We start from the raw sequence: 13,432 nt of genomic DNA, 5'->3' as shown, positions 1-13,432 counted from the left end.
AAAGGAAAGGAAAGGTGTGGAAAGGAAAGGAAAAGAAAGAAAGAGAAAAAGAAAAAAAGAAAGAAAAGAAACGAAAAGAAAAAAGAAAAGAAACGAAAAGAAAAAAGAAAAGAAAAGAAAAGAAAAAAAGAAAAGAAAAAAGAAAAGAAAGAAAAGAAAAGGCAGTAAATCTCTCTACTTGCCAGAGAACCAAGCCCACTTAGCTTTGAGGAGTTACTTGCTGTAAGCCTTCTTAAACAGAGTTTAAAATGTATTTTAAAGAATAAAGGGTAAACTCAGTGGTGTTGTCTGCTTCCTGGGCTAACAACAGCCCACTTAACTTTGCTGTTGTGTGAATGTTTATAAAAGGCATCAGCTCTGTTTTTCTATATTTTCCCGTCTATTTGCCAGTTGCTATGTGAAACTTTGCTGTGTTTTGAAAAGATGATTTAGCAGGATCAAGCAGATGTTCCTTCTGCATGGAATCTTCAGCCTGGGCGAACAGAGAATGAACATTTTCATGTGGCTTTGAATACATTTCCACTTACATGCAGTCCTTCCAATGGTGGGAAAGAATTTTCTCCTTCCAACAGGCTTCTGAGACTGGACGCAAAATGAGTAGGGGAAAGAATGAATTTTTTCAGGTGCCCAGCCAGCAAACAGGCCCAGGGACACACAGCCCCCCAAATTCAGAGTCAGGAAAGGAATTCTTCATGTTTCAGGTTCTTTGGGTCTTTAAGAGAAAAGTAAATTAATTTGCCTTTTTATGTAGCGTGGTTCACCAGCTACCATGATCTGGGAAATTTTTAAATGATTTTTTAGGCATTTTGTTCTCTTGTGTCTTCAGACAATGGCAAATCTGATGGGTTGGTTTGTTCAGTTGGGTTTTGAGAACTGAGGCACTGGGTTTGACTAATGCTTTCATAGGAATGAAGAGCACTGTGTTAGATCAGGTCACAATGGTACTGATTGAAAGCCAAGTAACTGGTTCCCATCAATGGCCCATAGCAGATGTGCCGTTGAGAATATAAGAACAGATTACTTGTGTGCGGAGATATTACCCCACAATACTTTCCTAACCTGCAGAAATCTGCTGTGCGGGGACTTCATTAAATAAAATCCAACAAGACTGGTTTGTTACTAAATGTAGATTTTTCTGGCTCATGAAGTAGATGTATCCAATCACTTCTTGAACTCATGTAGGCTTCTAATGCCCCCAACATATCCACAAGTGGCAAGAAAGTCTGATAAATAGTTAGATAATCTTAGATAATCTTTAGTAGTTTCCTGAATTTAAAAGTTGTGACACTTTTTCATATTACTGTTAATCAACATCTTATGTTACCCTGCAAATCCAGGACAAAAATTTAGTGCCAGCAAAATTCATTGCATTTTATTTTTCCTATAATAAATAAAGAATTCTTTTGTATCTGCATTGTCTTTGTTAAGCGGTACGAAGAAGCAAAATCTACAAGCTTTGTAAGCTTACACACATGTTATATTTGTTGTTTTTTTCATTGTTATTACAACATAATATAATCAAATCATTCCCCTATTCTTTTCTTTTGGTTACATGCAGATTCTGAACGGACTCTTCTTGGATCACTTGGAGGAAATTCTTATTAAACAGGATGTGCCTCTTCCTTAGGGTGACAGGTTATATACAGAGATTTTTCAACACAGTGAAAACTGCTTCATTTGCTGCCAACCATATTTAAAGCAAGAAGAAAAGTCTGGCCTTACTGACTCCTGGGGACTGAAAGTGGAGACAAAAAGGAAACACATACATATAAATGTTCTTTTTAAAACGTAGTTTTACAAGACTCAAAATACATGGAATTGAAAAATACATTTAAAAACAAAATAGTCAGGAATGAAAGCATGTGCTGTTTTGAAGATGATATTTTGAAGGTCGATTGGTGTATTTTAAGCCTAGAAGTCTTATATTCTGCATATTACAAATAGACAGTCTTTTATGAATCCATTCGTGCCTTAAGTCCAAATACATTCAGTGTCAACAACAGATCCCATACACCCAATGACCTGAAGATTAGGTTGGTTTGGGAAAAAAAAAGAAAGGTAAATTTTTATAGCAGTTTTTAGACAGGTCTTTCCATTGTCCCGAGTGTCTAAAATAACCATTTTTTTTCCCCAAAAAAAGTCCAACCTGATCTCAAACCTTTATGATAATGTTGGTTTTTAAATGCATTCATTTGATATATTTATGACCTGTCATTGTTAGTGATGTGGCCATTAGTGGGCTGAGGCTTTCATTTCTGAGTATAACCTCTTTGTTGTGGTATATAAGGATTAATTTTATTATATAGTACCACTAACAGTAGAGGCCTCTAATTGTCTATCTTGAGATTTTTTATCTGGGGTTTAAAGGCTTGCTATAAACTTATCCTGCAGTGGAGGAAACACATGGCAAAGGATAAAAAGCAGATCGTCTACTTGGGCTTGAGTGTGTTGTGTGATCTTCCTTTTTTTTATATTTTGACCAGATATATTGTTTGGTTGGATGTGAAGTGTGGCAAACTTGAAAAAAGAAGTAAATCTTGCCTTGAGGCAGAAAAAATGCTAAAGAAGCTTTTAGGTCAAACTATCAGTTTTACAGCAATAGTTTTGTATATTTGTATATATTCTGGAGTATTCTTATGTACTCTTCTATTACTTTTTCTTTTTTTTAATAAGAAATGAAAATACATATAAGTTTGTGCAGATTCTGATGCAAAATCACCTTGTTTCCTAGTTTTTAGACTTTTTCTTTGTTAAGGAAGTGCACTTGGCAAGATTCATACAAACCTGAAAGATCTAATACTGACCACCAGAAGAGCTGGCTGCATGAAACTTGTTTTATTAAACTCTGTGGTGAATTTTTGTGCTTATGCCATACTATTGATGTGCAGCATTATTTACGTGCTGTTTGAATCTTTCATGACACTGCTAATGCCTATAACGACAATTCTTGCAGTGACACTACATCTCAGCAAGACTCAGGGATGCTAGGAGATCTGTCTCCTGAGTAGTCATTTGCAGCTTAGCCTGGGTGCATATCAGGTCCTGGTACCATATGACAAGAGGGCTACTTCATCCTATAAGGAGGGCTTCTACAGAATTACACCACTGGCAGGTCCCCTGTCATGACTCTCAAGATCCCCTGTGCTGCTCTTCTGTGATCCTTCTGAGCCCCACAGAGTCCACATGCAACAACTTTGCTCTGTTCAGTCGTTCTGTTAGACAAAAAGTGATTTTTTTTTGTTTTGTTTTCACTGGTTCAGTTTCACAAAAAGTGGAAAAGAGTAAGGTGGCATTCTGGGCAGCAGGACCCCATCTCCCCACCTTTGATGCAGATACTGTATGGAAGCAGGGACACTGTGGGACTAAGGGTGTGGCTCAGGATCAGGCAATGCTGAGCAGCAAACACAATTTCAAAGTCAGCCCTGTAACACTCGTATTTTGGGTTATGCGTGCATTGCAGTTGGTCTAGTGCTTGCTGTATCTTGCTACTCTCTATCCCACCTCCCAGTTCTGAAAAGTGAAACCCTCTGTACCCTCTATACAAGGGATTCTACAAATATGTTACAAGTCACCCTGCAAAACTAATACATTTCCTTCTTTGCCATAATTGGTACTAATCTTGTCATCCAGGTCAAAAATCTGTCTGTCTTTCTCACAAGATCAATGCAAGCCATTGGGATGAAGGTCCTACACATCAAAGAAGGTAAACCCTGCAACAGACTCTCAGCTTCACATGAAGTAATGGATGTATACAATAAACTTTTATACAAGAACATCTGCACTTGCGATTGCACAAAGATCTCACTTCACAGAGTGGCCCAACAAACGAGAAGTAAAAGCCTTTTCAGAGACAAGGCACAAACCTGTTTCACTAACTTCACTGGGAGATGGCACTTGCCTCCAACACACACAAAAAAAAAAAATGCGGGGGTGGATTTGAACCTGAGATAGCAAGTGGTTTAAGTTACCTCTGTTTATTTCACTCTTACAGCACTATCTCCTATGATCTGTACCTAAGATAAATTGTTCTTCTGTGGGTTTGTTACTTATCTTAACAGTATTTCTCAAAAAAAGTAAAGGTCATTTAGGAGACAATAAAATGTATCAATTCAAATCACATTAGCTGTTCAGAAAGTCTAAGAGATGGACATCTGTGGGGTAATTTGGGGAGAGCGGGAGGGAACACCACATTTGAGGTTAACAGCTAAACTCTCAGCCTTTGTCAAAATTATGTTCAAAATCCCTTTGCTGGCTGCATGTCTTGAAGCAGCAATCACAATTTAAGAAAAATACACTAAAAGGTCAAAATATTAAAAGTTATAGTGACTGTAACTCATGCTCACTGGGAAGCTAACTAGCTATTTTAAAAGCACCTTTTTTCTGTTCTCTATCAGTATGCAAATGTTAGTCTTACAGTGCTGGAGAGCTGTAATTCTTAACAGAAAGAGATTTTCCCAACATGAGAAATTGCCCAAATTATATTCCAAGTGCATTATGAATAGGAACCATGATAATTTTGCCATTGTAATCTACAGGCAGTCAAACTGCATTAATTTTTTTATTTCTTTAATGTAAGGCTCCAGCCTGAAGTACTCTATTACCGTGTGGTTTTTTTTGCTTGTTTGTTTTTGTTTGTTTTTGGGGTGGGGGTGGGGGGAGAATGGTTAGGAAGAAGGGGGAGAGGAGGTGGAGCAGGGAACAATGCAGTTGTGCCTGTATGGGCTGAACATGCAAAACCTAAGGAGATCCACTGATCTGCTTAAAGACATAAGAAAGAATAGCTGTTGTAAAGTTTTTTGTACTTTTTTTTTTTTTGAAACCAACACCCAGCTCTCTGCTCAGGGAGAGTGACTAACACAAGAAGGTGCCATTCCACAGATGGAGAAACATTTCTCAGAGGCAGGCTCCTACTGCCTGAGTTGCCTTCGACAAGCAGGAGGGAACACACTGCATATGCCAGGAGGGGCAGATCAGCTTCAGGGGATGTGGTGCACAGCAGGGCATCACTTGCCTTTTGAGCAGTATCTATGTGCATGTTCACGTCTGAATGCATTCTTCAGTTCAGCCCCAACAAGACATTTCTCTTCCTTTTTCTGTCCTCCCTTCACCTGGGTGAAACACTTGTTTACTCTCCGCAGCTCCACACACAAGATCTTCTTCACACCTTAAAAACTCCTCTATCATTGAAATGGTATCGGGCCACTGGCATTACAGTACCCACACCAGTTACATATACAGTATTAAGTATTTGTTCAGTCAGAGCTAACTTACAACTGAAATGTGCCTATACTGAGATTTAATGGTTTTATTGACTTGCATCCTAATTTTATTGATATCTAAAATAAGAATAAAGCTTAGTAAGCCAGGGCAGTTTTGCTCTTGAGGTCCAACACACACTGTGGTGGTGACAGCTGTTCATATCTCCTCTCAGGACTCAAACAACTTGACCTGCTTTCATGTCTGGGTGTGAAACCTCTGCCTTTGCCTTCGGTGTTAAGGAAATCCATGCTTGTAGGTAGCTACCACGTGACAGCAAATGTTTGGCTATCGTGAAGCATGATCTATATTGTAGTTTTCTACCCCAAAGTAAACTAGGCCCAGCCAACCACAGGACCCACTGTTAATAACCTCGTGATGAAAAAGAGTTTCTGTTATCATCAGTGACAAAGTCACAAATTTGAGGCTTTTGCTATTTGTGGAGCCAGAGCAACCAAACACTGTTTTGGGTAGACAAACACAGATGCACTAGCACGTTCAGGCTCTTTATTTTCAAGTCTTTGGGAAGAAAATATTAGGAAATAACTACAATTTCCATGTTACACTTTTCCAGAATGCTTTCTCCTAACTCATTCCTATGCCAGAGTTACTCTGGCTGCAGCTAGTGGAAGTTGCATTGACAGTCTCTGGAGCAAATTAGCAGCCTGTTTCACACCCCAGCCATTGATTTCTGTGTCTTTTATCAACCTTGCCTCTACTATAATTGTACCAGGATTTTTTTCCCAACTGAAGCCTCAGTGTACCCATTTTTGACATGGAAGTACATCTGCAGCACAGCATCCTGCTGCTTGGACTGTGCCTTCAGCAGGGAGAAAAAACAATGGTTCTGGCAGCAACAGCAAAGCACATGGGAATCCTGGGACAAGGAGAATTATGTTGAAAAAAATGAACAAACTTCTACAAAACTAGCGTTTTCATAAAATGTACCATAACAAGGATGTTTGAGCCAAACAGGAGAAAGACTTTCTGGCCTTAAAATGTGTTTTACCTCATAATTAAAGTATTTGAATATTTTGTACAGTTTTCTATGAGAAATACTAGTGCTTAAGCATAAGGGAAGATATAAATTGGTAAAATAACTCTGTTTATGATAGAAATAACATTAATACTATTATAAAATGGTTATTTATTTATTTATTAGGAACTGGGTAAATAACCCAAAGCATTTCCAGAATAAGGCTTCTTCGGTCACCCAAACTCCTCAAATTGGATGAGCACTATTCTGACAAAAGCTCACTATCTCCCTTTGAAAATCACCCTCGAGTCAATGGTCATTCCAATGAGCTACAGACCAAGCTACTACAGTATCAACTCCCTGTACAACAACACTCTCAGCAGGATAGAATTACACAGGTATTTTATTCTTTTGTCTGCAGGTTCTTTTGATTAAAATTTACTCAGGGTCTTTTGGTCATTTGGAGAAGGCATTGGATTTATAAATTATATAGCAGTCTCCCTGCCACACAAGCAGATGTTTGATCATTGGCCCATGCCTAAACAGAGATGTTAACCTAAAGCCCCTGTGTTCTTTTCTCTTCATGCATGATTCTTGCTCACAGAGCTTCACACAGAGGAGCTGAAAAGAGGATTTCCAGGGAAAAAAGCCTTCCAGAGGCAAACAAGCCCAGAGTCTTTAATATCTGAGCTGTCATTATAAAAGAATAAAACAAAATCAGAAATATTCTACACAATTTACAGTCCTAAAACTTCCAGTAAGGCCAAACAAAAAGTCTTAAGAGACATGGTCCATGCATCCAGTGTTTCAGTTAACCTCCTATGAATGACTAGCCACTGTTGTATATAATGGAGATACTTAACAGGTCCCAATTTACATTAATTAGCTGTATCCTAAGCCATGGCTAAATGCACAATGAATCACAAATTAAACCAGATAAGGCATAAGGCCAGGATCCAGAAGAACTGGATTTTGCTCCTGGCTGACTCCAGTGTATCTAGCTCTCCTATCTGTGCCTCAGATCCCCAGCTAGTAGTGCAAGAGAACAACTTTCTCAGAACAATGCTCCTTAATGCATACAAAATCCTGTTACTGAAACTTGCAAAATGTTTAAAGTGTACCTGCCTTAGGATGTACCTTAGAGAATGGTAATGGGAAGTCTCTGTCTGAGGAGTGATTAGCATTAAAAGCAAATGCTGGCCATGAATGACATTGAGTTACCAAAAGGTTTATGTTGCAGTATATTTTCTTCTTTTGTCTTTGTCAGCAATGCAACACTTTCCTTATATGCCAGTGACCTGAACCCTTGTTTCAGGAAAAGCCCCTCTTTCTACTGTGACTGTAAAGATCTCCAGCAGAACCACTGAGTATTTCAGTGTTCAAGGCATGGGGAACACAAAGAGGGAGAAAAAATATTAGTTGTATTCCCCTAGATGAAATACAAATGTTTAGACAAATGGGCAAACATTTATACAAATTTTTACCCAATAGCAGAAACTGGTGGTTAAGTGCAACTTCGTCCAGTGTGGTCCTACCGACAAGTGAAGCCTACAAACAAGGTTTTGTAGGGTTTTGTACTGATAACTCCTATATTTCCTTCAACTAGTGATAATAGTCACAGAGTATACCTCATCTATAGGATGTTTGCAGATTACTTTAGTCTTGCTGTCCCCTGTACTGAGAAAGAGAGGAACACTTTCAGCTTTGAGGAAAGATGAGATTCAGTGCCCCACTTTAAGTTCAGTGACGTTTTATCTGTGTCATCCTCTTGGTACATCCTCCATTTGTTCCTCCTTCTTTATCATCTAAAATCATTTTGTTTCACTTCTTTGTCCTGCATAGCTCTTATGCCTCATTCATTTTAAAGAAGACTACTTACTCTAGTCAAACCATAACACCAGGACATATCATGCTATATTTTTGAATAATACTACTTTAACTTTTCCCTCTGTCCAGTGTGTTCCACAGGGTGGAGCTCCTTTAAACCATCCTACAAGCAAATTCATTATCCACCCTCAAACTTCCCTTTTCTGCCTATAAAAAAGAAATAATGTTACAACACTTATTGTGCCATTTCACCATCATATTGAGCCTGCAATAAAGAGCACTGACAGTAAAAAGGGCACTTCCCTCCCACCCATACAGATCACTCCTTTTGCCCTTTTCAGTCCCCTGACTTGTGCCAGCAGAAACAGTGTGTGTGGCAGCACTGTGAGGAGTCAGCAAACTGACATGGGTAAAATATTTTGCTCAGTTAGCTGTTTTCTGCATCAACACTTGTGCTGGCTAGAGTAGCCAGTAAGGGGAGGTGGCACAAGGAATAAAGGAATAAGAATAACCAGAAGGAGGAAACGACGGGGCAGGACTGGCCTTTGCATTACTGCTGGTTTCTGTTGGCTTTAACAGTCCGTAAAGCCGTGCTACCAAGCCCCTCACCCTACTCTTGTTATGCAAAGATGTATCCATTCATTGCTTCCTTGTACCACTTTGTCTGTTTCTGTCCTTCTTGCCTTTGCAAGTTTTCATAAGTGCAGGGAACTGCTGCTGTTCAACCCACCATATCCCATTTCCCCATCCAGGGAAAATCACATTGTCATTTGCAACAGGTGAGAGGCTACACTTCATCACAGTCAGAGAAGCATCTGGCCTGGGAATGTTTAGCTTCAGCTTTAAGGCACAGACTGTATTTTTGTCTGACATTTGGCGCAGTAGGTTTTTAGAACATGTTAGATTTTTTATGGTGATTTAAAAAAAAACAAACACTAATAGTTACAGTAATAGCAGCAAGTATGTGTAGTAAAAAGTGTTTCAACTAATACAAAATTATTTTTTAAAGTTGTAATATTTCCTCATAAAAAAAATTCTGGTTCATTTGGTTCTTTTAAGCATAGATATATCTTGTTGTAGACTCAAAAAAATCTCCAGAAGTCAGATGTTTGCACAAAAAAAAATAAAAGATAAAAAATAAAGAATAAAAAAAAAGATTTACTGAGATTTTGCCTCTCTCTGCTCAGGGCACCTAAACTTAAAATGTGCTTTTTCTCTCTGAGCTTCCAGGCAGTTGTCCATATGTCTTTCATAGGTCTCTTGCAAAACTTCTTTTTCTTTTTTTTTTCTTTCTTTTTTTTTTTTTTTTAAGAGCTACCGGTAATTATCCTTTTGAGACAAATGTTATCCTTTCAAGAGAAAGAGGCAAGTTTTGCTGTCTTGACAAGCCATTTCCCACAGCTACAGAATCCACTGGTCAGAAATGTTCCTAAAGGGTTTTAGAAAAGCGATTTCTTTTCTCACTTCCCCTCAGCAGTGGTCTCTCAGCCGCCTGCGGCTTTGAAGACCCAGGAGGCGAAACAGTATCTAGAAGCACTTCCACATGGTAGTGGCAGGAGCAAAGGACTTTCTGAGGCTGAAATAGCAGCAAAGGAGGTATGTAGATCTAATGGAAATCCTTGGGAATGTGAGGCATCTTCAGCATCTTCAATATTTTTTACTCCCTTCCTTCCCGACGACAGGAACAGAGCCTCCCCAGGTCCTGCAGTCCCCTGGGTTGGAAAGTGGAAAGTAAATAAGCAGGGATAGGCTTATCAGCAGGATTTCCTCCTTCCCTGTAGATGATGCTTTGGTGAGACACCCTCTCCTTGGGTCATCTCCCTTCCTTCACCTACATTCTGCCTTCCTGCAAACTCGCCTTGTTGCCAAGTCAGTGCAGAAGTGGTGGCGACACACGAAGCCAAGAGATGGCCATGAAACCCTCGAAGGTGTGCAGGGATCTCTCTCCTCTTTATCTGCAAGGGACAGGAGAGCACAGGCCAGTTTCTCTGGATTTGTGTAGGGGCCATGACGTTGCTGCACCTCAGGTTTAGCATGCTGTACCAAGGCAAGGCTGGGCTCATACTAACAGACATTTCTGTGCCTATGCTAGTTCTTTGACTTTGTGTGTTAGAACAGTGTTGAAACCAATTCCCTGAATGTCTCCACTTACCACACAGTGGTTTGGATCCAGAGTGGTTTTGGTGTACCTTGTCCATAGTCTTCCTGGGGAAGGTGAAATTCATGCCCTTCCATGTGCTCCAAGCCCTAAAAAGGATAAAGGGTCAAAGCCAAAACCCATTTCTTATACAGTTTTGAGCCACATGTCCTGGGGGTGTATGATCCAGAGAAAAGAAAAAAATCCAGCCCCAAGTAAATCCCCCGAGCCACATAACACAAGGTGTAAGGGGTCTCAGTGCCACCTGTTTATTTATAGTAAACCAATCCTCTTGATCCAAATCACTTGCTAATGGCGACATAGCTACTGTTGTGTAGTTATATTCTCACAGATATTCATCATCCAGGCATGAATTTCTTGCATTTCCTTCTGTTCTCCTTGCCAAGAGCCCTGATTCCACAAAAAAAAAAAAAAAAAAAAAAAAAAAAAAAAAAAAAAGGCCCAAAAAGTCTGCTTTAATACTGCCAATTTGATGTGCACTTTGAACTGAATTTTGAAATATATTTGTCAATTTACTATTAAAATGTTTAATATTCTCATTTTTATCTTTCACAGATTGCTGACATTCAACAGAAATAAGTCCTCCTCCCCTTTAAATGTATTTTGAGGATTTTAATAGCATAGTCTTGTTTTGTTAACAACCACATGAAAACTTCACGGGGCAGATTTGAGTATGGACTATGCACATCTGGGTATGTAACCAGGGTCACTAGAGACCTAGAACTAACTTCCCCTGGGGTTTTCCCCTTCATTTTCACAAAGCAGCCAACTCATTTCTTACTTTGCTAGGTTTTATATCAACATGTGATCTAGGTTACAAAAACCCTCTCATTTCTGCTCTTGCCTGAATGTCAGACCACTTTCTTTTCCCCCTCAACAACTTATCACAAGAAACAGTCAGAGTACCAAGCAATAATAATATTGTCTAATGACTCCATCTCAGTTGCACCAGAGTGGTAAACCATCAAGCAGAGAGCACTCCAGCAAAAAGCTTGTCTTTGAAGGTGTATGATGTCACATCAAAAACAGCAACATAATATCTACTGCTGGCTCAGAAATATTTCTCACCTCTATCTAAACATAGAAATTTTAAAGCAAGAAAAGGGGGACTACCTTACAGATAGGAAACATTTAATATTTAATTACTTTTTTTTTTTTTTTGGAACAACTTGTACAGCCCCAAGCTTCTTATAATGTATAAATTAGAGTACACCTGTCATGTCCTGAATGAACACGAAACTGGGACTTGCAAAACTAAATACATCTGCAACAAATTGTCTCAGTTTCAAATTATATTTGTAGTAGGTAGTCATGCAGTAGGATGAGTAGTTCATGCATGTGTGTGTTTTAGTAGGTGGATTTCGGTTTCTGTTCCTTCTCCTCAGGCAGCAGTAGTATTTTGGTATAGGGTTTATACTGGGGTAGGAGAATTGATATTTTGAAACTAAAATATGCCGGTGGCCCTAATAGGTTGGTAGACAGGTAAAATTTTATACAACAGATAGAAACTAATTTTGTCCTAAAGGTCACAGGACTGTGTCAGTGATGTTGGGCTCTAGTCCTAGGTTTGCTCCACTGAAATCTTGGTCAAAATGAAATCAACATGTTTACAGTGTCTGAATCTGTTTCTACTTCCCACCCTGAACAAGGTACACCTTGAGTGACCTAAGCTCAGGTACCAGAAACTTAACTGGTATAAAATGGGTCTTTGCCTACACTCATCTGCTGAGCTGAGAAGGCATATGGGCATAGCTTCCAGCATCCATGTTAGGTTAACAAGAGCTTGCTTTGGTATCTTCACAGTAGACTGAGCTTCATTGTGTACGGAGAGCAGTTCTGTCATGCACATGCCATAGAGCTGATCTGTACATGCCCTAAGGTAATTTGTTAGGGTTTTCCTAATTTCCCACAGCCTAGTCAAAGCTGTAGCTTTGTCTGGGCTAGCAAACATCTAAACAAGCATCAACACTAGTTGATAACATGCAAAAGCAGAGAAAGGAGACACAGAGATATTAAAGAATGGGAACAGATTTTGATGAATACTGCTAGAGTAAACCTGGCAATGTTGTTTAAAAGAATGTTTGGGAAAACAATACAGAAAAAAAAAAAAAAACCTCTGCCAAAAAATCTCTGGTCTTTTTCTTCCTAGAAATCAAGGTGCAGAGTTCTTTTTTATCTTCCTCTATTTTCTAATGTATGAAATAGAATTAGGTTGGAAGAAAGCCCTGGAGTTTCCAGTCCATCCTTCTGTTAAAAACAATGCCTTACATTAGGTTATCCAGGGCTCTGCTAAGCCAGGTCTTGAGAGTTATTATCCCTTCTCTGGACAACCTATTCCAAAGTTTTGTTGTTTTCTTGGTGAAGAATATTTTCTTGACACCAGATGTAATTTCCCCTGAAACAACTTGCTCCCATTGCCCTTTGTCCTGCCACCATGCATCTGTGTAGGGAAAGTACAGAATTCTACCTTCTCTGTAACTAACTTTTTGGTTTTGCAAGACTATGTTTAAGTCCCCCCAACCTCTCATTTCTCTAAGCTGAACAACTCCAATTTGTTTAACCTTTCTTCATATGTTGATTTCTCCAACTCCCTAATAATCTTTGTGGCCCTTTGTTGGATCCTCTCCAACTGAACTGGAGGGACCAAAACTAGAGACGCTATTAGAGGTGAGGCCTAGAAAGCACTGAGCAGAGTAGAATAATCACATTGTTTGACCCTAAAGAAGCTGGGGTGAAAGTAAGAGACTTTCTCAGCTCTGTTCTAATATCTAGTTTTCTCTTTCATTTTTCCATGTCATTCTTCTGGTGTATCTGTACTTCCATTCTGTTATATTTTCTTTTCATCCCAAGGCTAATTCAGGCTGACAACTCTCATTGTGAAATATGAATCCTTCCCCAGGAACACAATGAGATTCAGAGTGAAATAACAGAAATTTTTCAGTATAATTCTCTTGGCAAAACAGAAGGCAGATGTACAGCTTTTTAGATAACACAATGGAGAAACCATTGCTTCTCCTCCCAACCAGTAGGGTCTTGCTATAAAGAACTTATTTATTATCAACTACAGAAGCAAAATTTAAGTGATTAAATTAAATTAGAAGCTTCAAACCTCCCTCCAAAAAAAAAAAAAAAAAAAAAAAAAAAAAAAAAAGGGAAGAACGGGTTCCTCCAGACTCTGGAAAAGCAAGAAAAAAGAAATATTGATAAAGTGTACT

General features: G+C 39.0%; 1 long non-coding RNA gene across 1 annotated transcript; it reads right to left on the bottom strand.

Annotated features, from left to right (window-relative positions):
* Positions 1 to 9,782: 9,782 nt before the first annotated feature.
* Positions 9,783 to 10,598, bottom strand: LOC121077745. The gene is made up of 3 exons (XR_005824291.1): positions 10,462 to 10,598; positions 10,212 to 10,306; positions 9,783 to 10,014 (listed from the first exon to the last, which is right to left on the bottom strand). It is a non-coding gene; the product is annotated as an uncharacterized LOC121077745 (long non-coding RNA).
* Between the last annotated feature and the right edge of the window lie 2,834 nt (positions 10,599 to 13,432).

Source organism: Cygnus olor, chromosome 1, assembly GCF_009769625.2.
Source record: "Cygnus olor isolate bCygOlo1 chromosome 1, bCygOlo1.pri.v2, whole genome shotgun sequence".
Lineage (NCBI taxonomy): Eukaryota > Metazoa > Chordata > Aves > Anseriformes > Anatidae > Cygnus > Cygnus olor.
Note: the sequence above shows the minus strand (reverse complement) of the source record. Positions and strands in the feature narration are given on the sequence as shown.